At 45.4% G+C, this 26,746-nt stretch overlaps 1 protein-coding gene and 1 long non-coding RNA gene across 3 annotated transcripts in view; one reads left to right on the plus strand and one right to left on the minus strand.

The window, feature by feature from the left end:
* The window catches only part of LOC137322762 (uncharacterized), a 60,708-nt gene extending 49,110 nt beyond the window's left edge, over nt 1–11,598 (plus strand). Inside the window, exon 3 of the long non-coding RNA XR_010963235.1 lies at nt 9,933–11,598. This is a non-coding gene — a long non-coding RNA (uncharacterized lncRNA). The remainder of the gene's footprint in view (nt 1–9,932) is intronic.
* The window catches only part of LOC137322761 (gamma-aminobutyric acid receptor subunit gamma-3), a 448,547-nt gene that overhangs the window by 64,808 nt on the left and 356,993 nt on the right, over nt 1–26,746 (minus strand). The gene's annotated exons all lie outside the window — the stretch shown is intronic.

Below are 26,746 nucleotides of genomic sequence, written 5' to 3' on the forward strand. Positions count from 1 at the left end.
ATGCTGTGGAAGCTACATCATTAAATAAATTTAAAACAGAAATAGACAGTTTCCTAGAAGTAAAGGGAATTAGGGGTTACGGGGAGCGGGCAGGAAATTGGACATGAATTTAGATTTGAGGTTAGGATCAGATCAGCCATGATCTTATTGAATGGCGGAGCAGGCTCGAGGGGCCGATTGGCCTACTCCTGCTCCTATTTCTTATGTTCTTAAAGAGAGACATGCTATTTGACACCCAAGACAGGAATCTCCAGAAAATGATGGTGCAGGCATTATGTAGGGAGGTAGCTCAGACACTCAGTGCCACCTCAACTACCCCACAAATGGCAATTCGGTGCCGGAAATGTTTTAATGATCTCACCAGGTTGGCCAAGGTAAGTGAAGGCACAAATACTGGAAGCAGGACTCGTTCTCATACCATCCATCACCACACAGTATAAATCCAGTTAATATGCACAAGATACCGCATCAGCCGCCCAGGGTCACACATCTTTCTCCTACCAATCTGTTGCTTCTTATTCCACTTCCTGAGACCTAGGTTGATAGCATTTGAGCAAAAAGGGATTGCTCCTTGGTTTGTTGAATTAACTACAAAGACATGTCCACTGTATAATGATGTATAAAATTTACATTTGGAAAATTAAACTAAAAATGCAGTTTTAAAAGTTTTGGTCTTGATAAATGAATAGTTTTATCCTCTTTTTATAATATTCCCAAATCACCTACATAATGGGCCCGATGTTAGCAGGGCTGCGGGTTCTCGGCAGGGGGGCTATCGGGTGCGTGGGTGATGCGCCCGGTGAAATTAGTCAGCTTCCCGCGTGATTGTAGCATCCATTCCACTAATTGGATCCACTTACCTGCTCCTCCGGGTTCCCCACTGCTGATCTGCGCGTCGGGCGGGCTGCGCATGCGCAGTAAGATCTGTCAGCTGGAGGTGCTCTATTTAAAGGGGCAGTCCTCCACTGACAGATGCTGCAACCAATAGCAAAAATTACAGCATGGAGCAGCCCAGGGGGATGGCTGCTCCCAGTTTAATGATGCCTCACTCCAGGTATCATTAGATCGGGTGAGGAGGAGGGAGAGGACAGAGATCATCCCCCCCGGCGGGCGGGAGGAAGTAGCCTGCCTCTGCCACCAGGAAGGCCTGGCTCGAGGTGGCAGAGGAGGTCACCAGCGCAACCAACATATCGCCCACCTGCATACAGTGCAGGAGGCGCTCCAATGACCTCAGTAGGTCAGCCAAAGTGAGTACACGTAGTCTTTCCCCTACACTCCGTCTGCCTCATCACTGCCCCCACCCCACATCTCCTTCAGCACTGCCAACACAACTCTGTCACATCGCCCCTCATACCCACTCAAACCTCATCCTCATCTTACCTGCACCTACTCACCTCGCCAGTACTCATCCCACCACTACCACTCAACCCAATCCTCATATAATCTCATGGCTCTCTCTCATACTCACCCTCTCGTGCATCCCTTTCATGGCCAGCCTCACTCAACCTGCCACTACCTGTGCTGCAGCCACAGGGCATGCATCACATATGTGCAGTAGGCAGCGTAAGGCAAACGTGTCGTGAGCATGAAGGGGATGCACAAGGGTGTTTGAGGGTTTGTCATGGGTGTTACTTATATTGAATTTCTGACCAACTCACATTACATATATTGGCACCACTACTGCCATGTCTTCGCGAATCCTGTCTGGTTTGTGCAATAATGCCCTCTCCTGAGGATCACTATGAGGACCCACAACTGATGCCACCCATTGTGTCACTGCAGAGTGGGTGTAGGTGTATTTGCAGGGCTCTTTTGCGCAGATGACCGAGAATCATCGGCGATGTCCCCGGTTGCACCCTGGAAGGCTGTGGAGGAGAAGTTGTTGAGGGCAGTGGTGACTTTGACAGCGACAGGTAAGAGGATGGTGCTCGGGCCAGCCGGGAGCAGCTTGGCATGAAAGAGGCTGCAGATGTCCACGACTACATGTCGAGTGACTCTGAGCCTCCGTGTGCACTGCTGCTCAGAGAGGTCCACAAAGCTGAGCCTCGGTCTGTGGACCCTGTGGCGAGGGTAGTGCCCTCTGCGACGCATCTCTCTCTGCGGTAGCTCTCCCTCCTGCTGTACAGGTGGATGTGTCACAGCACTCTGTTGTGGAGCTCCACGTGTCAGAGGTGGACGGCGTGGATGGCGAGGCTGGTGAGGCTGGTGATGCTGTTCGCCCTCGGAGGAGGTCATGACTGCAGCTACGGCGGCCCCCATCCGCAAGATGTACATCTGAGGGGGTCCGCAAGGTAGGTACATATCTCCGGACCCCGGGGTAAGTGTGCAGGTTGGTGACTTTGACTGTCAGGAGGAGGGTGGTGGAGGCCAAACTTTGTCCCAAGTGACAGAGTGGCCTCCTGCAATGGGTGAGGGTCTCCCCCCCCCCACCTGTCAAATGGACCTTTGCAGCTGCCACAGGCTGACAGCTGCAACACGTCCATTTGACCTGGGAGTGTTTCCCCCAGTGTGGGAAACAGTCCCAGTTTGCTCTAAAATCCCACATAATCCTTTAATCAGGTCAGTTAATGACCTGAAATACCTAAATAAATACTTTCAAGTGGAACCCCGCTGGCTTTAATTGCCCGTGGGATTCCCACCAGCGGGGGCTGCGTGCGCACGCCGGCGCGTCAGCGGGGAACCACGAAGTGCGCGGGTTCGGGGTCTGCTCCGGTACCGCGCCGGGATTCTCCGATTTTCGGAGCCCCCCCCCCCGCCAGGAACGCACCCGATAGCGGGTGCTAAAATGACGCCCAATGTCTAACCAACATATCACCCCAGCACATGTATCCACGGGCAACTGATCCATTGGTCCTCCTGCTCCTAAACTGCTACCTCTGGAGCCCCCAAGGATCTACCCTTGGCCCCCTTTTATTTCTCATCTACAAGCTGCCCCTCGGTGACATCATCCGAAAACACGTCAGGTCCCACATGTATGCTGACGATGCCCAGCTCTACCTCACCACCAACACTCTCTACCCTTCCACTGTCTCTCATTTGTCACGTTGCTTGTCCAACTGGATGATCAAAAATTTCCTCCAACTAAATATTGGGAAGACTGAAGATATTGTCTTCTGTCCCTGCCACAGACTCCGTTCCTTGGCCGTCGACTCCATCCCTCTCCCTGGCGACTGTCTGAGGCTGAACCAGACTGTACGCCATCTTGGCATCCTATTTGACCCGGAGATGAACTTCCGAATACGTATTCATATCATCAAGTCCGCCTTCTTCCATCTCCGTAACATCACCCATATCTGTCCCTGCGTCAGCTCAGCTCAGCTACTGAAACCCTCATCCATGCCTTTGTTGCCTCTAAACTCGACTATGCCAATGCTCTCCTGGCTGGCCTCCCATCTTCCACCCTCCATAAACTTGAGCTCATCCAAAACTATGCTGCCCGTATCCTAACTCGCACCAAGTCCCATTCTCCCATCACCCCTGTGCTCGCTGACCTACATGGGCTCCTGGTCCGGGAACGCCTCGATTTTAAAATTTTCATCCTTGTTTACAAATCCCTTCGTGGCCTCTTCACCCACATCCTTCCTCCCCATCCCGTCACTCTGTGTTGGCTCACCTACCCCATCACATAACTCCTCACACCCACTTAAGTGTCAGCAGCAACCATCCTTCACTTTCTATGCACTTCCTCAACTGTTCATTTATTCACCCACCACTGCCACTCACCCCAATCCTGATGCAATGTGATATATCTATCTGATAGTCACCCTCTGATGCATCTCTTCCATGGTGAGCCTCACCCAAAACAATGCATTCATAGGGTGAATACGTCACCTTTAGTCACTCACAGGTCTGTTCTTTCTCCCCTTGTAAGAGAAGAGAGCGCAAAACACAAGGGAGAGAAGCAGAACTGGAGGTGCCCCACCACATAGTGGAAGTGACAAATGTAGAGGAGGACACTATGGAAATAAGTCGGACCGTCGCATGCCTATCTATCAGAGATGGAGAGACTGGCAACCCGCAGATGGCTGGTGACAGAACTTTAACATCTTTCACACACATGGTGATTTGATTTTATCAATGATTTAACTGAGCCAGACCTCAGTATGGTCATTGGAAAGATTGTCACTTTTTGTGATGAATCATTAATATCGCTTTCTGTTGTCTTCCAAGGCCTTCACACCTTCATGAGGAATCAGAAGAAATGGAAGAAAGCTGCCCAGCAGAGTGGTGGGAGTGATCTTGCACTGGCCTGGGAGAGGCATCAGGGTGAAAGGGGACATGGAAGTGGGGACTCAACTCAAAGCACTCCCACGTCTCACCCTATAAGGAAATATAGGTTTAGAAGGTATTTAGGGGAACATAAGAACATAAGAACATAAGAAATAGGAGCAGGAGTAGGCCAATCGGCCCCTCGAGCCTGCTCCGCCATTCAATAAGATCATGGCTGATCTGATCCTAACCTCAAATCTAAATTCATGTCCAATTTCCTGCCCACTCCCCGTAACCCCTAATTCCCTTTACTTCTAGGAAACTGTCTATTTCTGTTTTAAATTTATTTAATGATGTAGCTTCCACAGCTTCCTGGGGCAGCAAATTCCACAGACCTACTACCCTCTGAGTGAAGAAGTTTCTCCTCATCTCAGTTTTGAAAGAGCAGCCCCTTATTCTAAGATTATGCCCCCTAGTTCTAGTTTCACCCATCCTTGGGAACATCCTTACCGCATCCACCCGGTCAAGCCCCTTCACAATCTTATATGTTTCAATGAGATCGCCTCTCATTCTTCTGAACTCCAATGAGTAGAGTCCCAATCTACTCAACCTCTCCTCATATGTCCACCCCCTCATCCCCGATGGACTGCGGAATAGATCCATTGCCACCACCCCCCCATTCTGATCTTGTCAGTTTGAGGGGCTCCAAAATGTAGGTGAATTTGTCTGAACACTAGAATTCTCAGTCTCAACAAAGAAATCTCAGTCTAAACACAAAGAACTCCTAGCCAAACGTTTGTCTGAGAGAACTGAGTGCCCAGCTGCAATACCTCACCTTTTATTGAGATGTGTTAATCACTGGTTTAAAGGGCCAAATGAGCTTGGGTTACAACTTTCGCCTCCGTTTCAATGGCGTGCTGTAGAAGCCGCAGGAGACAAGTTCAGGAGTAGTTAAATCCGTTTCTGTTGCAGAATCCACAATAAGTTAAGTACCTAAAGTGTTTCAATGACCTGAATCGCCCCTTTAAATATCAGTCGGCCAGTTTTAAGTGGGGGACGGGACTTCTGGGTTTCTGTTGTGCACGTGCATCCTAATGCGTCTGGGTCAAACCCAGAAGTGGGCGCATTGGAGCCGGGATGCGGTCCTGCTCCAAAAAGTTGCTACTTTAACCTCCCACCTGCCCACAACCCACCTGTTCTTGGAGGTTAAAATTATCCCCACAAACTCCACAGGAATGTTTTGCAAAACGGGAAGACCCTTAATGAAAATGGTGATGTGTAAAGTGGCCCCCCTCAATTACCACCCAAGAGCACACCACTGCATGGAATGGTGCAGTCACACAACAAGTTTAGCAATAGTGCTTCCTGCAGGGTTAGAACCCATTCAGTCAGGCAGGTACATATCCCATCACACTTACTTCCTACCAGGTCAGTGCACCAATCTGAAAGTCGGTGCTAGAAAGAGTGTAAAGAAAATGCCAATTAGCAAGGCATCGATTAAATAGCTAAAGCTTAGGATAAGGCACATCTTAGTGAGAACTTGCCTATCCTGTACTAATGATTAATGATCTTGGACTTGTTTCAAAAAGTATAATAAAATGATAAAAAAGTTTTATTAATTAAAAAAAACCTAAAACAGGAAGGATTTTAAAAAATCTTTTCTAAGCTATTTTGTCCCCAAAACTACTTTCCATTTTGTGACATTAGAATAATTTTTCACGCTGCGATTACTAGATACTGGAAATGAGAAATGAAAGAGAGAAAATCTCAATTTACATTGTTCTCTGAAACATCACCATTCAGTTTTTCACGCTACTGCACATTTTAATGGTTCCCTCATAGTAAAGTACCTGTATTATACTTCTCTTTATAAAAGTGCCTACTTGTTTAATCATAGAAGCATAGAAATTTACAGCACAGAAGGAGGCCATTCGGCCCATCGTGTCTGTGCCGGCCGGAAAAGAGCTTTCCAGCCTAATCCCACTTTCCAGCACTTGGTCCGTAGCCTTGTAGGTTTCGGCACTTCAAGTGCATAATCCAAGTACTTTCTATATGCAATGAGGGTTTCTGCCTCTACCACCCTTTCAGGCAGTGAGTTCCAGACCCTCACCACACTCTGGGTGAAAAAAATTCTCCTCAGCTCCCCTCTAATCCTTCTACCAATTACTTTAAATCTATGTCCCCTGGCTATTGACCTCTCTGCTAAGGGAATTGGTCATTCCTATCCACTCTATCCAGGCCCCTCATAATTTTATACACCTCAATTATATCTCCCCTCAGGCTCCTCTGTTTCAAAGAAAACAACTCCAGCCGATCCAATCTTTCCTCATAGCTAAAATTCTCCAGTCCTGGCAACATCCTCGTAAATCTCCTCCGCACCCTCTCCAGTGCAATCACATCTTTCATGAAATATGGTGACCAGAACTGCACGCAGTACTCAAGCTGTGGCCTAACTAATGTTTTATATAATTCCAGCATAACCTCCCTGTTCTTATATTCTATGGCTAATAAAGGAAAGTATCCAGTGTGCCATCTTAACCACCTTATCTACCAGTCCTGCTACCTTCAGGGATCTGTGGACATGCATTCCAAGGTCCCTCTGTTCCTCTACACCTCTTAGTATCCTCCCATTTATTGTGTATTCCCTTGCCTTGTTTGCCCTCCCCAAATGCATTACCTCACACTTCTCCGGATTGAATTGCATTTGCCTCTTTTCTGCCCACCTGACCAGTCCATTGATGTCTTCCTGCAGTCTATAGCTTTTCTCCTCACTATCAAACATACAGCCAATTTTTGTATCATCTGCAAACTTCTTAATCATGCCCCCTACATTTAAGTCTAAATCATTAATATATACCACAAAAAGCAAGGGAGCTAGTACTGAGCCCTGCAGAGCCCCACTGGAAACAGCCTTCCAGTCACAAAAACACCTGTCGACTATTACCCTTTGCTTCCTGCCAATGAGCAAATTTTGGATCAAACTTGCCATTTCCCCTTGGATCCCATGGGCTTTTACTTTTTTGACCAGTCTGCAATGTGGGACCTTGTCAAAAGCCTTGCTAAAATCCATGTAGACTACATCAAACGCACTTCCCTTATTGACCCTCCTTGTTATCTTGTTTAATTCATTTCATTTATTTCTTCTGGAAGGTTGAATTTTTATGTTTATCTGAATTTTTGATATATATTAATGATCTGGACTTGGGTATACAGGATATAATTTCAAAGTTTGCAAATGACACAAAAGTCGGAAATTAATAAAGAATGTGTAGGATAGTAATAGACTTCAGGAGGACATAGACAGACTGGTGAAATGGGCAGATACATGGCAGATGAAATTTAATGTAGGTAAGTATGAAGTGATACATTTTGGTAGAAAGAACGAGGAGAGGCAATATAAACTAAATGGTGCAATTTTAAAGGGGGTGCAGGAACAGAGAGACCTGGGGGTGTACGTACACAAATCTTTGAAGGGACAGGACAAATTGAGAAGGCTGTTAAAAAAGCATATGGGATCCTGGGCTTTATTAATAGAGGTATAGAGTACAAAAGCAAGGAAGTTGTGCTAAACCTTTATAAAACACTGGTTCGGCCTCAGCTGGAGTATTGTGTTCAATTCTGGGCACCACACTTTAGGAAGGATGTCAAGGCCTTAGAGAGGTTGCAGAAGAAATTTACTAGAATGGTGCCAGGGATGAGGGACTTCATTTATGTGGAGAGACAGGAGAAGCTGGGGTTGTTCTCCTTAGAACAGAGAAGGTTAAGGTAGATTGATTCCTGGGATCAGAGGGTTGTCCTATGAAGAGAGATTGAGTAGAATGGGCCTATATTCTCTGGTGTTTAGAAGAATGAGAGGTGATCTCATTGAAACATAAAGATTCTGAAGGGGCTTGGCCAGGTAAATGCTGAGAGGTTGGTTCCCCTGGCTGGAGAGTCTAGAACTAGAAGCATAGTCTCAGGATATGGGGTCGGCCATTTAAGACTGAGATGAGGAGGAATTTCTTCACTCAGAGGTTTGTGAATCTTTGGAATTCTCTACCCTAAAGGGCAGTGGATGCTGCATTGTTGAGCACATTCAAGGCTGAGATAGATAGATTTTTGGACTCTAAGGGAATCAAGGGATATGGGGATCGGACGGGAAAGTGGAGTTGAGGTTGAAAATCAGCCATGATCTTATTGAATGGTGGAGCAGGCTCAAGGGGCCGTATGGCCTACTCCTGCTCCTATTTCTTATGTTCTTAGGAGATTTGATAGTGCTGTTCAAAATCATGAACAGTTTTGATAGGGTAAATAAGGAGAAACTGTTCTCAATGGCAGAAGGGTCAGTAACCAGAGCACGCAGGTTTAAGGTGATCGGCAAAAGAGCCAGAGGCGACATGAGGAAACATCTTTTCTCGCAGTGAGTTGTAATGAACTGGAATTCACTGCCTGAAAGGGTGGCGGAAGAAGATTCAATAGTAAATTTCAAAAGGGAATTGGATAAATACTTGAAGGGAAAAAGTATAAAGGGCTACGGGGAAAGTGCAGGGAAATAGGACTAATTGGATAGTACTTTCAAAGAGCCCCCACAGGAACGATGGGCCGAATGGCCTCCTCCTGTAGTGTATCTATTATGATTCTATGAATGCTGTCAGCAGTGGGGAATGGAATGCTCTTTCCACTTTGGGTCTTGCTTTCAAACACTCCAAGGTCAGCTACTGCACAGACTATTAAAGTGCACCAGTGTGCTTTGAGGAGATTTTTTGCTGAATTATTTCAACATCGTTATTATTTTAGTCTCCCAGCTGCTTAGTGTTTGCGATCCTCTAGTTTGCACTTAATTCTTCTTGACACTTGGCGCCATTAGTGCAGTAAGAGGAATCTTTCATCCTATCCGCCTAGCCTGGATTTTTAAAAATTATTATTCGTTCGTGGGATGTGGGCGTCGCTGGCAAGGCCAGCATTTAAGACTGAGATGAGGACATCAACGTCAATCTCAGAAGGATAAGGTGCACAAGGGTGAGGTGATGCAACGATTGAGACAAGGATGTTATTATGTTATTATCCTCCCTTCCCATCGTCCAGGGCCCCAAACACTCCTTCCGGGTGAAACAGCGATTTACTTGTACTTCTTTCAATTTAGTATACTGTATTCACTGCTCATAATGTGATCCCCTCTCCATTGAGGAGACCAAATGCAGACTGAGTGATCGCTTTGCTCAACACGTCCGCACAGTCCGCACGCGTGGCCCTGACCTGCCGGTCGCTTGCCATTTTAATTCCCCGTCCCACTCCCACCTCGGCCTCTTACAGTGTTCCAATGAAGCTCAACATAAGCTCGAGGAACAGGATCTCATCTTTTGTTTAGGCACTTTACAACCTTCTGGACTCAACATTGATTTCAATAACTTCAGATCATAACCACTGCTCCCATTTTTTCGGTCAACTAGTGCTGGTAATGGTTCTGCTGCTGCCATTTACAGTTACTCCTGATCAATCTTTTATTTCTTAACCTGTCCCATTACCACCTTCTTTGCCTTGCATCATCAACCCTTTTGTCATTTAATCACTCCTGCCCTCTACCTTATCACAGACCTTCCCTTTTGTTCTTTCCTCCCTTCCCCTCCCTCCCTCCCCTCTCCCCCCAGCTCTGGACTTGCTCAAATCTTTAACTCTTTTAACATCTTCCGGTTCTGATGAAAGATCTTCGACCTGAAATGTTAACTCTGTTTCTTTCTCCACAGATGCTGCCTGACTTGCTGAGCTTCTCCTGCCTTTTCTGTTTTTATTTTATGTTGTTATGTTGTTGATTACATTGAGTGCTGCGACTTGTTTGTATGAAACTAAGATAAGAATGGAAAAACAGAATTGTAAATATAACAAGTTGTTAAAATTAATAAACCTAAGTGAAAGGCCAAGGCCCATTGTGGAGCACTCCATCAAGACTGAACACAGTGGGACAGTAAATGAGGTATATCAACTAGTAGTGATTAGGTGATGCCAAGCTTTAGTTTTAAAAGCCTAGAGATTGTAAGAGGAAAGAAAGACTTGCTCATTTCGGTAGTGCTTTTCACGACCTCAGGACGACCCAAAGCGCTTTACAGCCAATTAAGTATTTTTGTCACTTTTATAATGTAAGCAATGCAGCAGCTAATTTGCACACAAATAGCAATGTGATAATGACCAGATAATCACCAGATAATCTGTTTTTAGTGATAAATATTCAGGGATAAATATTAGCCAGGACATCAGGGGTAACTCCCCTGCTCTTCCTCGAAATAGTGCCGTGGGATCTGTTACGTCCACCTGAGAGGGCAGACAGGGCCTCGGTTTTACATTGCATCCAAAAGACAGCACCTTCAACAATGCTGCACTCCCTCAGTACTGCACTGGAGTGTCTGGCTAGACTTTGTACTCAAGTCTCTGGACTGGGACTTGAACCCACACCCTTCTGACTCAGAGGTGAGAATGTTACCAACTGAGCCATGACTGACACTCATAACAGGAAGGGATTTTTACAACGACAACCAGAATATTAACTTTTAATGAATGAGGTCTGCTTGCCTGCTTGAACAATGCAGCCGAAATCCATGGGCATGACTTCTCTTCCTGACAGATTTTGTGGGCGTATCTTCTCATGACCGTTTTCCGATCCTTGGACAAAATGAGCTAGAACATAGACTTCCTATGGAAGTCAAGTAGCTGATTTTGTAGCAGAGTTTTTGGAGCATCTTTTTCCAAGCGTACTGCAACCAACTCAATCTAAAAACTCCCAGTGTGATAACACCACCCCTCGTAATTATCCATGGTATCTATAGTCAGAAATTACAGCTATTCACTCTCAGCTTTAAACCAAACCACAATACTCAGTGCTTAAGAAACTGAAATGTGTCAATGTGAAAAGTATTGTTAAGGGATATTTCTAACCTTTAAGAATATTGGGAATAGGAGTAAAATGGACATCTCTTGTTTGGCCATATTAACCACCCTGCATTGCGAATCATTCTTGATTGCTTTTTCTTAAAGTTGGAGATTACTGTCTTAACACAATCACTGAGTTTACATGACTCAAACCACAAGACAGTTACAAGCTGCCTGCCTGGCTCAGGAAAGATAGCGGAACAATGGTTCTGCGATAACAGCAGAAAAAATCCATTGACTTTTGGAATGATGGGAAGATAGTTAAGACAGTTAAAGGAAAACCATTGACTTTGCTAGATAAACCTGGAGGTTTGTGAAAAATAGTTCCTTGTTTGAAAGGGTGTATGTGACTAGAACTGGATAAAGGAAGGGCATATCACTGGGTACAGTTGTAGCGGTCGAGACGCCACGTCGGAAGGGGCCAGCAGGACTACACACTCGACCCAGAGATGGAACAGGGTAATATCGTTTTGCTTCTCTGTAAATCACTGGTTAAATACTGAAATGTATACTCGCTTGTGCTTGAAGTAAAGGTCTGTTGTACCCAATTTGGTGTCACCTCCAAATCTCTTACAAACCATGATCCATTATAAATACAGTGCACCTGATCAAATCAACAGAATATTAAGCATAATACTGATAACAAACACAAAGCTATTATATTGGAGAATATTATCACAATGGCTTGAAAAGAAAATGAATGAACCACAAGCTTTAGATCACAATCTAACTTTGCTTTAGTACTCCTGGTTTTAACTTCAGTGAATGGAAAATCAAATCAGTGGGCCCTGATTTTCCGATACTTGCTCCCAGCCACAAAGATCTCCACAGAGTGCGTCAGAGAAGATAATTTACTCCAGTATGATTGGGTTATTGAGAAAATTGATGTAAGGATGTTAAGTTATGTTTACCTTTTTTCTTCAGAAGGATAGAATTTGCATTCTCAGAAAATCCAAAAGTGCTTCGCAGACAATGAAGTACTTTTGAAGTGTCGACATTGTTGTAATGTAGGGAAACACTGCAGCCAATTTGTGCACAAGATTCCACAAACGGCAATGCAATAAATGGCCACATAATCTGCTTTAGTGGTGTTGGTTGAGGGATAAATATTGGCCAGGGCAGCAGGAGAGCTTCCCTGCTCTTCTTCAAATAGTGCCATGGGATCTTTTACATCCACCTGAAAAGGCAGACAGGGCCTCGAATTAGCACCTCACTCAAAAGATGGCACCTCCAACAGTGCAGCACTCCCTTAGTACTGCGCTAAGGTTTCAGCCTCGATTATACGCTCAACTTTCTGAAGTGGGGCTTCAACCCATGACTTTCTTACTCAGGCAAGAGTGCTACCAAGGCTGACCAGTTAAAAGGGATTAAATGCATCCCCCCCACCACCACTGTTATTTCTTATCTACCAATGGAAATATGGGAATGTTTTGTACTGTGTGATTGCATTGAATGTGAATTTGTTAGTGGGACTGACAAAAAAAAGCAGTCAATCACAAACCATCTCTGATAATCCTTTAACACCTCACAAGGTGCCAGCATAAAGATACATGAATGACCATTGGATATTTCAAGCCTTTCCCATCTAGAGTCCAATGGGGTTTTCCCGATCGTTCACTGCGACTGCAGAGGAAGATCTACGAAAAGCCGGAGAAAGGCCACAAACTGTAGATAAAGGGGAGGCTGTACTAAAGGGACTGCCTTCAATTGAGCTAAAACAGTATCAATGTCTTTTCAGGGAGGATAAATAGAGCAGTGGGGTGAGGACTTAAACTTATATGGCGGGGTGGAGGGCGCGGGACATCCAGGTTTGAGAGGGAATGCAATATGAATAAAGCTATTGGAATAGACGTAGAAGGCTTAGATTAAATAAATAGTGAGAAAATATTATCAGAGGAGAAAGGGAAACATGAGGTTAGTTGGTGGTTGATAGAAACAGAGCGGGCACATGAGATTAGGACTACGGCTTGTATGGAGGGTTAAACAGTCTGCTTCTGTATTGTAATTTCTATGTCATTTTCAAACCTGCCACCTAGTGGCTTTTTTGAGCAAGATGGCCAATTTGGTCTTGAGGGTCCATACCCTCTCGGAACTGGATTGAGTGCCCAACTCATTTCGCAATGGACTCTTACAGCCAACAGGAGGAAGCTTTACTCTCAACAGTTTTGGGCTGGATTTGAAGCCTGGTCCAACACTTATCTAGCCAATGCTCTAAACTAGTGGGCCATCTAGTTCCTTCCGGAGAACTGAGACAAGGTCAGATTATCCAGGAAAATAAATGATTATCAGGAAAATCCAATTCTGCAAGAAAATAAACAAATTTCCAGCAGGAACCTATAAATTATGCCACCAATGATAGATGGCATATTCCCTGATAGAATCAATTATGATGTAGTGCAGCAGAATTGGAGTAAACAAAGCATAATAAGAATGCTCAAAACCTCTGAATGTAAAAAGGGATCTCTCAGTCAGGTACGTGATTTCTAGTTTGTAGCAATCCTGTTCCTTGCTCTCAACAATACTTTAAAATGATAGCAGTGAAGAGCAATTGTTTATCATTTCATTTGGATAAAAGTGCTTCACCTTCAAAGGTAAAACTAAGAGCTTATCATAGCTTCCAGCAAAATGACCACAGCTGGCTCCTTATCCTAGGAACAAATCTAAAGCATAATAATTTATCAATCAGTGTTTATGCAGGGGGAAAGAAACAACAGCTTTACAACTAAAATATATAATCAATATTTTTATCGTGCTGAAAAGTTGATTGAACAGGTTTTACTGAGAAGAAATGAAATGTGTCCAGACCAGAACAGGTGGACTGATTTTCTTGATGATCCTTTGCTTTCTGACCTTGTCGCGGTTCTGAGGATCTCTACAAAGTGGAAATCAGGTACCTGAACGAGAGATCGCTTTTAACATTCAGAGGTTTTGAGCATTCTTTTCTTACTGCACCGTGGGTTAGCACTGTAGCCTTTCACCATTGGTACACAAGCTCAAAAAAATCCAGCCAGACTGTTTTACCCTTGGCTGCATATGTCGCAAATTAGAGGGATATTCTGCGCTGTATCTTTCAAAACAATTGTCAGTTGTAACAATGGAGAACGATAACTGCATAGTGACTGTTTGCAATTAGTAAGGATTAGTGACGTGGAAGACAGCAACCTGAAAAGGGAGATTAATGAAGTGCGAAAGAGCTCCCGTCTCTCATGGTATTAAAAGCATTGTAAAATTCAGTTACACCTGACTGAACAGCGAAAAGCTCATTGGCAAAAGGCTACTTCTCTAACCTTGATTGAAGTATAAAATAAAAACAGAAAATGCTGGAGAAGCTCAGCAAGTCAGGCAGCATCTGTGGCGAAAGAAACAGAGTTAACGTTTCAGGTCGAAGACCTTTCGTCAGAACTGGAAGATGTTAAAAGAGTTAAAGTTTTCAAGCAAGTACAGAGCCGGGGGGACGGGGGGAGAGGGGAGGAAAGAACAAAAGGGAAGGTCTGTGATAAGGTAGAGGGCAGGAGTGATTAAAAGATGAGGTACTGTTCCTCGAGCTTACATTGAGCTTCATTGGAACAGTGGCTGGAGTCATACCTAACACAAAGGAAGATGGTAGAGGTTGTTGGAGGCCAATCATCTCAGCCCCAGGGCATTGCTGCAGGAGTTCCTCAGGGCAGTATCCTAGGCCCAACCATCTTCAGCTGCTTCATCAATGACCTTCCCTCCATCATAAGGTCAGAAATGGGGATGTTCGCTGATGATTGCACAGTGTTCAGTTCCATTCGTAACCCCTCAAATAATGAAGAAATCCGAGCCCGCATGCAGCAAGACCTGGACAACATCCAGGCTTGGGCTCATAAGTGGCAAGTAACATTCGTGCCAGACAAGTGCCAGGCAATGACCATCTCCAACAAGAGACAGTCTAACCACCTCCCCTTGACATTCAACGGCATTACCATCGCCGAATCCCCCACCATCAACATCCTGGGGGTCACCATTGACCAGAAACTTAACTGGACCAGCCATATAAACACTGTGGCTACAAGAGCAGGTCAGAGGCTGGGTATTCTGCGGTGAGTGACTCACCTCAAGACTCCCCAAAGCCTTTTCACCATCTACAAGGTACAAGTCAGGAGTGTAATGGAATACTCTCCACTTGCCTGGATGAGTGCAGCTCCAACAACACTCAAGAAGCTCGACACCATCCAGGACAAAGCAGCCCACTTGATTGGCACCCCATCCACCACCCTAAACATTCACTCCCTTCACCACCGGCGCACAGTGGCTGCAGTGTGCACCATCCACAGGATGCACTGCAGCAACTCGCCAAGGCTTCTTCGACAGCACCTCCCAAACCCGCGACCTCTACCACCTAGAAGGACAAGAGCAGCAGGTACATAGGACAACACCACCTGCACGTTCCCCTCCAATTCTCACACCATCCCGACTTGGAAGTATATCGCCGTTCCTTCATCGTCGCTGGGTCAAAATCCTGGAACTCCCTTCCTAACAGCACTGTGGGAGAACCTTCACCACACGGATTGCAGCGGTTCAAGAAGGCGGCAATTAGGGATGGGCAATAAATGCTGGCCTCGCCAGCGACGCCCACATCCCATGAACGAATAAAAAAAAAGTGTAGGAGGCCGAGGTCAGAGAGATTAGAGTGGGAGTGGGAAGGGGAATTAAAATGGCAAGTGACAGGCAGGTCAGGGTCACGCCTGCGGACAGTGCGGAGGTGATCAGCAAAGCGTTCACCAAGTCTGCGTTTGGTCTCCCCAACGTAGAGGAGACCGCATTGTGAGCAGTGAATACAGTATACTAAATTGAAAGAAGTACAAGTAAATCGCTGTTTCACCTGGAAGGTGATTGAAATAACTTCAGATCATAACCAGTGCTCCCATTTTTTCGGTCAGCTAGTGCTGGTAATGGTTCTACTGCTGCCATTTACAGCTACTCCTGATCAATCTTTTGATTCTTAACCTATCCCATTACCACCCTCCTTGCCTTGCATCATCATCCCTTTTGTCATTTAATCACTCCTGCCCTCCACCCTATCACAGACTTTCCCTTTTGTTCTTTCCTCCCCTCACCTCCCTCTCCCTCTCTCCCTCCCCCTGGCTCTGCACTTGTTAAAAGAGTTAACGTTTTTGAGCATCTTACAGTTCTGATGAAAAGTCTTTGACCTGAAACATTAACTCTGTTTCTCTCCCCATTGATGCTGCCTGACTTGCTGAGCTTCTCCAGCATTTTGTGTTTTGATTTCAGATTTCCAGCACCCGCAGTATTTTGCTTTTGATTGAATTATACCTCTGATCAGTTGATGTGATCTTGATGGAATGTTGCTCGATGTTGGAACACTCCATTTTAATTAAATCTCATACACCGGCTACTTTTCCACTTTGCTGAGATTGGGTGAGAAGTGCAAGACAGGCATAAAATAAGAGGCAGGTGGATGAAGCAGAGCTGGATCAACAATTACAGAGTGAAGGCAGTCTTTAACTCAAAACATACCCAAACAAAATGAGAGGGCTAATGACATTGCAGAAAGTCAAATAAATGATCTGTCTCAGAAGCTTGATATAATGGAAACTGTAGGTGGACGTGTTGAGAAATCACTTGCGAAAAGGCCATTGAGTTTGTGTAGAAAACAGTGGAAGTTCAGTGTCCAGATTTCTACTAAAGGTGATTAATAATCTCTTTATGACAGACTTGTTATTGCTTCCATTCACTTACATAAGAAAAAGAGAACATGTATTTATATAGCAACTTATGTTATGATCTGGAATGCACTGCCTGAAAGGGTGGTGGAAGCAGATTCAATGGTAACTTTCAAAAGGGAATTGGACAGATACTTGAAGGGGAAAAAAAATACAGGGCTATGGGGGAAAGGGGAATGGAACTAATTGGGTAGGTCTTTCAAAGAGCCAGCACAGGCTCGCTGGTCCTCCTCCTGTGCTGTACTGACTATGATACTATGATTCATCCTCAAGTACTTCGCATCCAATGAATTAATTATCAAGTGTAGCCACTGTTGTCATATGGGTCGATGCAAAGTGAAATGGGGCAGAGTGTATAACGGGCGGCCGATCCGATTTTGCCCATTTTACGCGCCCGCCAAAGTTGTAAGTTCTGCCCCATAAGTGTATTAAAAGTAACCATAGCAACCGAAGGGCTCAAATTCCACTCCTGGTGCATTGGTAGCACTAGCACATTCTGCCCAGAGCATTTTGTACAGAGAAATCTCCCCTGGGTTTTCCGCTGTCCCCTTGTTTAAATGGTGTGCCTCCAGCGTGAATTGCAACATGGACTAGGAGCACAGGGGTCGGGACATCGTGATGACAAAGATTGAAATGGGGCATTTCTGCTGTGTACTGTGTTGAGATGAGGCAGGATTCTTCTAATTTGCAGGGAGCAGACAGGCCTATGTTGGGCAAAGTGTTTTGAAGGTTGGGATCCAAAACAAAAGGGAACAAATAAATATTTAATTCATTCACAGACAACGGTGTGATGCTAAGAAGCCAAAGTGGTCAAAATAAAAAGCAAGGACTAATCTCATCAAAAGATCAATCCACACTGTTTTAAAACTATTTTCAGTTCCTGTGCACCTGTGGGATTCTGCTTTGCTCCAACTTTTCAAGGGGCACAGTTCTGGCCTGGTGTCGAGGGTACAACACAGCAGAATTCCCAGGACACCCCCTGAAACACTACAAGTGAATGCCATAATGAGGCTGGCATCGCGGAGCATTGCAAACCTCCCCCGATGGAAAACCCAGGGCAAGTTTAAGAAAGGAGAGAGAGGGAAACTGGGGAATTATAGACCAGTTAGCCTAACATCTGTTGTGGGGAAAATGCTGGAGTCTATAATTAAGGATAGGGTGACTGAACATCTCGAGAATTTTCAGTTAATCAGAGAGAGCCAGCATGGATTTGTGAAAGGTAGGTCGTGCCTGACAAACCTGATTGAACTTTTTGAAGAGGTGACTAAAGTAGTGAACAGGGGAATGTCAATGGATGTTATTTATATGGACTTCCAGAAGGCATTTGATAAGGTCCCACATAAGAGACTGTTAGCTAAGATAGAAGCCCATGGAATCGAAGGAAAAGTACGGACTTGGTTAGGAAGTTGGCTGAGCGAAAGGCGACAGAGAGTAGGGATAATGGGAAGGTACTCACATTGGCAGGATGTGACTAGTGGTGTCCCGCAGGGATCTGTCTTGGGGCCTCAATTATTCACAATATTTATTAACGACTTAGATGAAGGCATAGAAAGTCTCATATCTAAGTTTGCCGATGACACAAAGATTGGTGGCATTGTAAGCAGTGTAGATGAAAACATAAAATTACAAAGCGATATTGATAGATTAGGTGAATGGGCAAAACTGTGACAAATGGAATTCAATGTAGACAAATGTGAGGTCATCCACTTTGGATCAAAAAAGGATAGAACAGGGTACTTTCTAAATGGTAAAAAGTTAAAAACAGTGGATGTCCAAAGGGACTTAGGGGTTCAGGTACATAGATCATTGAAGTGTCATGAACAGGTGCAGAAAATAATCAAGAAGTCAAATGGAATGCTGGCCTTTATATCTAGAGGACTAGAGTACAAGGGGGCAGAAGTTATGCTGCAGCTATACAAAACCTTGGTTAGACCGCACCTGGAGTACTGTGAGCAGTTCTGGGCACTGCACCTTCGGAAGGACATACTGGCCTTGGAGGGAGTGCAGTGTAGGTTTACTAGAATGATACCCGGACTTCAAGGGTTAAGTTACGAGGAGAGATTACACAAATTGGGGTTGTATTCTCTAGAGTTTAGAAGGTTAAGGGGTGATCTGATCGAAGTTTATAAGATATTAAGGGGAACAGATAGGGTGGATAGAGAGAAACTATTTCCGCTGGTTGGGGATTTCAGGAGTAGGGGGCACAGTCTAAAAATTAGAGCCAGACCTTTCAGGAGCAAGATAAGAAAACATCTCTACACACAAAGGGTGGTAGAAGTTTGGAACTCTCTTCTGCAAACGGCAATTGATACTAGCTCAATTGCTAAATTTAAATCTGAGATAGATAGCTTTTTGGCAACCAAAGGTATTAAGGGATATGGGCCAAAGGCAGGTATATGGAGTTAGATCACAGATCAGCCATGATCTTATCAAATGGCGGAGCAGGCACGAGGGGCTGAATGGCCTACTCCTGTTCCTATGTTCCTAAGTGCAAGTCTGGTCCCAGTTTTCCACTCCCTCCGAGTCTGGAGCATGCTAGTGCATGGCAGTCAAATGTCAGCCCGCGTTCCTACTTCATTTCACTGTCAGGAGCATAAACAACTGGCAGTATCGATGAGCTTCTTGGGTCGATCCTAACTTGTCCTTCATAGTCCTACGAACAGGGGATCTCCAGCTTGATTGAGCCAGTTCTGTTGATGGCCACACCTACAGTGGTAACTTCTCTTTCTGGTTCAGGTACCAATTGATCTGCTATGTATTTTTAGTCTATAGGCCGAGAATTTCCTCGGAGCTGCCGTAACTTTATCAGAAATGCGGCGGAAATCCCGTTTACACGTTTATTGCCGCTTCCGGCAACGTTACTGCAGCGGAGCGGGAGCAGATGTTTCTCTTTTATCTGTAGGGATTGCGTGCAGCGTCATTATATCTAACAGCTGATGTCAGTGGGTTGAATGATATTCTCGAGGCAGGCAGGAAATTTGCTGGTGTGCCTTTCACTGCCAAACCGATCATCTGAACAAGCCTTGGCAGAATTCCATAATTTATTCCCCGATTGGTCTTAAGTTAAAATAAGTTCAGCCGTTAGTTTTATCTTTTAATCATTGAACCATTCCTCCAGTCAGTTACGATAGTTTAGTATTTAATTGCACTCGAGGTTTCAAGTCGCCCTTTCGCAGAGAATGTGAACTGTCTATGCACTTACAAGGCCCTGAATTCACATTGTCACCAATCTGTCTTAGCTACGCTTCTCTGCAAGTCATGTAAATATGAGTCCAGTGAGGATATATTGTGCAGTTTACAGTGGGTTTCCAGATTTTTCATGGTTAGCCTGGTGCATATTAAGCTTTTATGAATCATAAAATGTATTAGGTTGCACTCAGAGGAATACTTTATTTCTATTTCTATTTATTGTTCCACCTGAGGTAGCTGAAGTAATCAATTATATTTTTCAGCAGTTCTCAACCGTAATGAGATAAACACACGTCTGCAGGGAATGATCTGAGCAAGCATTTTATTTTGCCTCTGAGATCAACAATTGAGGGCTGGGCCCTCGATTCCTCCTCACCGGCACTTCAGGTGCAAGAAGCACACTGCGTGCCAGGAAAGTTGGTTAAGGATATGCTCAAAGGACCACATTCCATCGAAGAGAGTGAAAGCCCAATTCATTGCTTGTTGCTTTCCTTTACTTCATTCGTTTTAAATCTGCTGTGTCATTTTTTCTTTAAATTTGATTTTTCATTGCTATTATCACCCTGTGAGAAATTACATAATATCGCACTTTTGCCTTTGGAACAAGTAAAAATTCCCCCCACCCCCCTCCAAACACTTATGCTAATAATTTCCACAGGCGTTCTCTTGATCTCCTGCTGTAACTTCAGCGGGAGATGGGTGGAACTTGAATAAAATGGCTGTTAATGCTGTTTCTCTATGGCTCCGCCACAGTTAGGGTGGGAGATGGAGCAACCCCAGCGGAAATTCTACCCGAGTCACACATGCATGAGTAACAATATATACATTTTTTATAAACCCACTCTACCTTTGACTGTAGCTCCCTTTATAAGACAGTAGGGAGGAGTGTGATTTGTGCACTAACCCAGCATCGTTTCTGGGGTCAGCCTAATTTTAATACTCCAGGTGGGCTCCAGGCATTAAGAATGCTATATGGTGGGAGCTCAACCATGGGGTCGGGGGGGGGGGGGTGAAGAACTAGCATTTAAAGGCCTGCAACAGCTTAAAGGGGCAGACATCCACCTAAACTGATTTATCTGTGGACAGAAAATTTTCTTCAGCAAAAGTGTCTGTGAGGTCTACAGAAGGGCAGAGAAACCTCAGGTATCACTTAAGCAGCTGTGGAAGTGCTGCTTGCTGATGGAAATCAGGCAGAGGCACAACGTGAAACAGAGTGACACAAACCCCCAAGGAGAACAGCACAGGAGCAGTGGAAGGTGGTGGCCAGGGTTGGCAGTGGCAATGTAAACACCCCACGCATGGCAACTCAGAGCTGGAAAAAAAATAATGACCTTACCATGTCAGGCAAGGTAAAAGGAACCAGCCGCATCTTCCAAGAATGCATGGGCATGTCTACCATTTACACGGATCTCCACTCACTCTGTGTTGAAGTGCTTGAATTGCTTTCTATCGATACCCAAAAAGGAAGCACTGTACCTCTTATGCCACCAGCCTCCACCTAAATATGTTCCTTTACTCACAGCCTGATATGCAGTCACCCCACTAAAGCCACATGAACTAGTTGCTTGCTGCCCCTGTCATTACACCCATTGTGGGCTGCATGTTAACACTTGGGTTTTACTGCATTTCATAGTAACCAAAAGTAATTCTCATTTTTTGCTTTCTTTTTCACAGACATGACAGTTGATAACCTGTGGCAAACCCTAAACCCTCTGTGCCCAAAGAAGAAGAACCCAGTGCCCAGGTCCCAGCACATCTGGCTTTGCCAGTTAGTAAAAAGTGTTAGGACTATTCATCTACGTTTAACGTAGCTCTCAAAGTTTATACCCCATCAAAAATGGGTTGCTGAACATTTCAGTGCAAAAAAACAGGCAATTTTTGCTTGTTACGGCTTTATTAAAAAATTATTAATGAGGATGGAGTGAATGACACTCAGTCGTGTCACTCACTCCATCCTGTTCAAGTGTGAGCCAAAAGTGCATTGGATAATACATAGAGCTTGAGTGAGCAAGGGCAGTTGGTGGTGCAATGGGAAGAGGAAGATCGCCCCTTGGCTGAAAAACCTGTGGACCCAGATCTCACAGGTTTTGATTTTACAAAAGCATCGGAGCATATGTGGAGGCACTGTGGAATAGCAGCCTTCAGCCAATGTCACAGCAGCAGATGGCAAATTAGTCGGCAACTGCAAAACAGTCAAAAACAAAGTGAAAATGAGTAATAAGGTCTCACATTTCATTTAAGTGGAACTCAGAACTGATGGGACTTGAATTCCGTGGAGGTTCGCTGTTTTCCTGAATATTCCGCTAGTCTCCTGCCGAGCGAGGTCGGGAAACTGGGAGAACCCCCTCCTTCCCCCCTGGAATTTTGAAGCCACTGTCTCTAAAATGAAGTATTCTGTATTGCAATCAAACTACCCAGCCTGCTGGTACAGGTGGCAGCTAGGGAAAAGTCTCTGCGACACAGATTATAGGATGTCACCAGATCATCATTGCCTCATTTGCATGTGCCCGCCCAAAACTGGGCGGGCACTTTTGCCAGCCGCTGGAAGTGAGACTAGAAGATGCACTGGAAGGTGCCATAATTTAGTGGAGATCTGGGGCTCAATATTAGGAGGGAGGTGGGTCGCCAGCGGCAGGTCGGCTGGGCGCGTGGGTAACCCGCCCAGTAAAATCGGTGGGTTCCCCACGCGATCGTAAGTAAATTGAAGCCACTTACCTTGGCTTCCGGGTTTCGCGCTGGAAAGCTGCGTAGCGGGCAGACTGCGCACCCGCATCATAGGCTGTCAGCTGGAGGAGCCCTATTTAAAGGGGCAGTCCTCCACTGACTGATGCTGCAGAAAGTAGCCAAAATTACAGCATGGAGCAGCCCAGGGGGAAGGCTGCTCCCAGGTTTAATGATGCCTCACTTCAGGTCCTACTGGATGGGGTGAGGAGGAGGGGGAGGACAGAGATCTTCTCCCTGGTGGACGGGAGGAAGTGGCCTGCCTCTGCCGCCACAAAGGCCTGGCTCGAGGTGGCAGAGGAGATCACCAGCACCACCAACATACCACGCACCTGCATACAGTGCAGGAGGCGCTTCAATGACCTAAGTAGGTCAGCTGAAGTGAGTACACTTACTCATTCCCCTACACTCCGTCTGCCACATCACCGCCCCCACCCCACATCTCCTTCTGCACTGCCAACACTACTCTATCACATCACTCCTCACACCCACTCAAAGCTCATCCTCATCTTACCTGCACTCGCTCACCTCACCAGTACACATCCTGCCACTACCACTCAACCCAATCCTCATACAATCACATGGCTCTATCTCATACTCACCCTCTGATGCATCTCTTTCATGGTCAGCCTCACCCAACCTGCCACTACCTGTGCTGCAGCCACAGGGCATGCAAACATGTCGTGAGCATGAAGGGAATGCACAAGGGTGTTTGAGGGTTTGTCATGGTTTTTACTTATATTTGATTTCTGATCAACTCACATTACATATTATATTGTCACCACTACTGCCACGTCTTGTCCATTCTTGACTGGCTTGTGCAATAATGCCCTTTCATGAGGTTCTCCATGAACACCCTTGATGCCACCCATTGGGTCACCTTACAGTGGGTGTATGTGTGGTTGCACGACTACTTTGTTCAGGTGCCTGTTGCACAGCACTGTGCTGTGTAGCTCCACGTGGCGGAGGTGGATGCCTGGTGAGGCTGGTGATGTTGGTCGTCCTCCAATGAAGTGATGAATACAGCTATGGAACCCCCCCCCATCCTGACGGTGAGAGTGTGAGGCGATCCACAAAGTAGGTAAATGTGTTTGGACAGCAGAGTTTAGGGTACGATTTAATAATTTGGAGTGTGGAGACAACGGTGTGGCAGGCAAAACTTTGTCTGAGGTGACAGAGTGCCCTGCTGCAATGAATGAGGGTTTATCCCGCACCTGTTAAGTGGAGCTTTGCAGCTGCCGCTGGCTTCTGGCTGAAACACGTCTGTTTAAACAGGGAATGTTTCCCCAGCATGGGAAACATGCTCTGGGTAGTCCAAAATCCGAATCCTCCTAAAATCTCCAACTAATGAGGTAAGTGAACCACCTTAAGTACCCAGATAGTGATCTTAAGTGGGATCCCGCTGGCTTTGATTGCGGTGGGAGTCCCGCATGCGGGGGCTGCGCGCGCACCGATTTGCGTCATTGGGGAACCCGGAAGTGGGCGGGTTGGAGCAGGGCTCCGGAAATCCCCAATTTTAAGAGCCCCACGCCACGAACGCACCCGCTCGGCCATCCGAAAATTGACCCCCTGGTAGTACAGATCTCCGCCCCATTTCCCACTGGTCTGTCTGTCTGACTAGCAGCACAAAATCAGGCCAAAGGTGGCAGAAAGTCTTGGCTTGTGCTTTTAAGGGGAACTCAGAATTGACTATTTTATAAAGTGAAGTTTATAAAATTGCTGTCAAACTACCAGCCCACTAGTACAGGCAGCACCTGAGGAAATGTCTCGAGGGATCCTGCAACATAGAGCACGTGTATTTGAGAAATCCTGTATCTTTTCTAATTTACCATGACATTAGGCAATTCTCATGAATATCAGGATAAATCAGCAATTATTTAATGTGCTGTAACACTTCTCATACATTAATAGATACATTACATGAGAAAGTAGATGTGAGTAAAAAGGAGTATAATGTTAGTAAAAAGTGCTAATGGACTATTCATCTACGTTTAACGTAGCTCTCAAGATTTATACCCCATCAAAAATGGGTTGCTGAATATTTCAGTGCAAGAAAACAGGCAATTTTTGCTTGTTACGGCTTTATTAAAAAATTATTAATGAGGAGCTTGCACAGCACTACACAGCTGCGTAGTAAAATTGAAAATTAGTTTGAGGTTCCTAATTTGTGCTGAGTGTCACAATTCAATTAGGTGCAGAAAATTAGCTAGGGTTGTCATTTGCCACCTTGTAACTGCTGATAAAAAGTCCACATGTGTGAATATTGAGTGAAAACACTACTCAGTTTGGCCACAGTGTACACCATGGCCCAATAACCTGGCACCACTCCCTTTCCAACCTCACCCATGAAGGGGAGGGCGACTTGATACCAGAGGGGGCCCTGGGATCCATAAAGTGGCCTGAAGTGCAAGAGAGCCGCATTCCTCAACTCTGTCCTCAGTAGGGAATGAGCACATTGTCTCCAGCCATGGCTGAAACTCATTGTGCTCTGATCTGGAGAAGAGAAACATGACCAACTGACAGTCACCTGACAAAATAAGTGTTTTCAAAGAAACACAAATTGACAATCACTTTTGCGACTCTCCCTTTTATTTTCCAGCCATGCCCTGACACATCCGACATTATTCTGCAAGGAATAAACTGCGTTATTTTTGCCATATAAGAACTACTCAAGGTTTGAAGGACACCAAGAGTTCACCCTTACGTAAAAAAAAAATCAAGCATTCTATAGTATGCTTTCAGTTCAGCGTGTAGGCTGCTAGATTCATGGGCCTTGGAGGGTGGAACAAAGTTGTAAGTTGGGTGAGGACTTGGGGGTGGGACCCAGCTCTGCGAGGCCTCTGCCTCTTTTTTTAAGTTGGGAAATTCGATGGGGGGGGGCGCGGGAGAGACCTTTTACCCAACCCTCTTCCATCCAGATGCCGCTCATTGAGGCAGGATAAGAGTAATGACATCCCCCGCCAGCGATCCCACTAGTTCTGCCTTTCTTGCAACCAAGCATAATGGAGGCATAATGATGGTTTTCTATTAGCAGTCGATCGCAGACTTCTTTCTCACTAAAATTGAGACCATCCATTCAGCTGCCTCTGCCGCTTCCCTCCCTTCCCCTAGCCCACCAAGCCAAACTTCCCCTAAGGTTCCCCCCTGCCCTAGCCCTGAACTTGCATCTTTCTCTAGTTTCTCTCCAGCTCCCCTCATTCCCTCTCTAAGCTCATCTTGACCATGAGGCCTACCTCCTACTCCCTCGGCCCTATTCCCACCAAACTGCTGAACACCTAATTTCCCTTCCTGGCCCCCACATTAGCTGATATTGTTAATGGTTCCCCCTCCTCAGGTACTGTCCCCATCCCCTTCAAATCTGCCGTCATCACCCTCCGCCTTAAAAAATACACCCTTGACCCCTCCGACCGTGCAAACTACCGTCCCATCTCCAACCTCCCTTTTCCCTCCAAAGTCCTTGAACATGTTGTCGCTTCTCAAATCCATGACCACCTTTCCCGAAACTCCATGTTTGAATCCCTCCAATCAGGTTTCCGTCCCTGCCACAGTACTGAAACAGCACTTATCAAAGACATAAATGACATCCTATGTGACTGTGACTCCTCATCCTTCTCGACCTGTCTGCAACCTTTGACACGGTTGACCACACCATCCTCCTCCAACGCCTCCTCCAACATCCAGCTGAGTGGGACTGCACTCACCTGGTTCCATTCTTATCTATCCAGTCGTAGCCAGAAAATCACCTGCAATGTGAAAGACTATACCGCTATGTATCAAACCTCTATCACATGTATTTTGTGTAGTCACCCTTTTATTAATCAAGCATAGGTGACTGTTAGCATATTTTGACCCAATGTATTTTTGATTTGCAACCTTTACCATTTTTATATGATCGCCTTTTGTATTAATCACATAGCAGAAAGTAATTAACTTACGCAAGTGTGTTTTCAAGTGTGTTTTGTAAGTTTTACAAAGTCATTGAGAAACAAAGCATTTTGATTCTAATATTATTAACAGAA

This window comes from Heptranchias perlo, chromosome 6 (assembly GCF_035084215.1).
Source record: "Heptranchias perlo isolate sHepPer1 chromosome 6, sHepPer1.hap1, whole genome shotgun sequence".
Taxonomy (NCBI): domain Eukaryota; kingdom Metazoa; phylum Chordata; class Chondrichthyes; order Hexanchiformes; family Hexanchidae; genus Heptranchias; species Heptranchias perlo.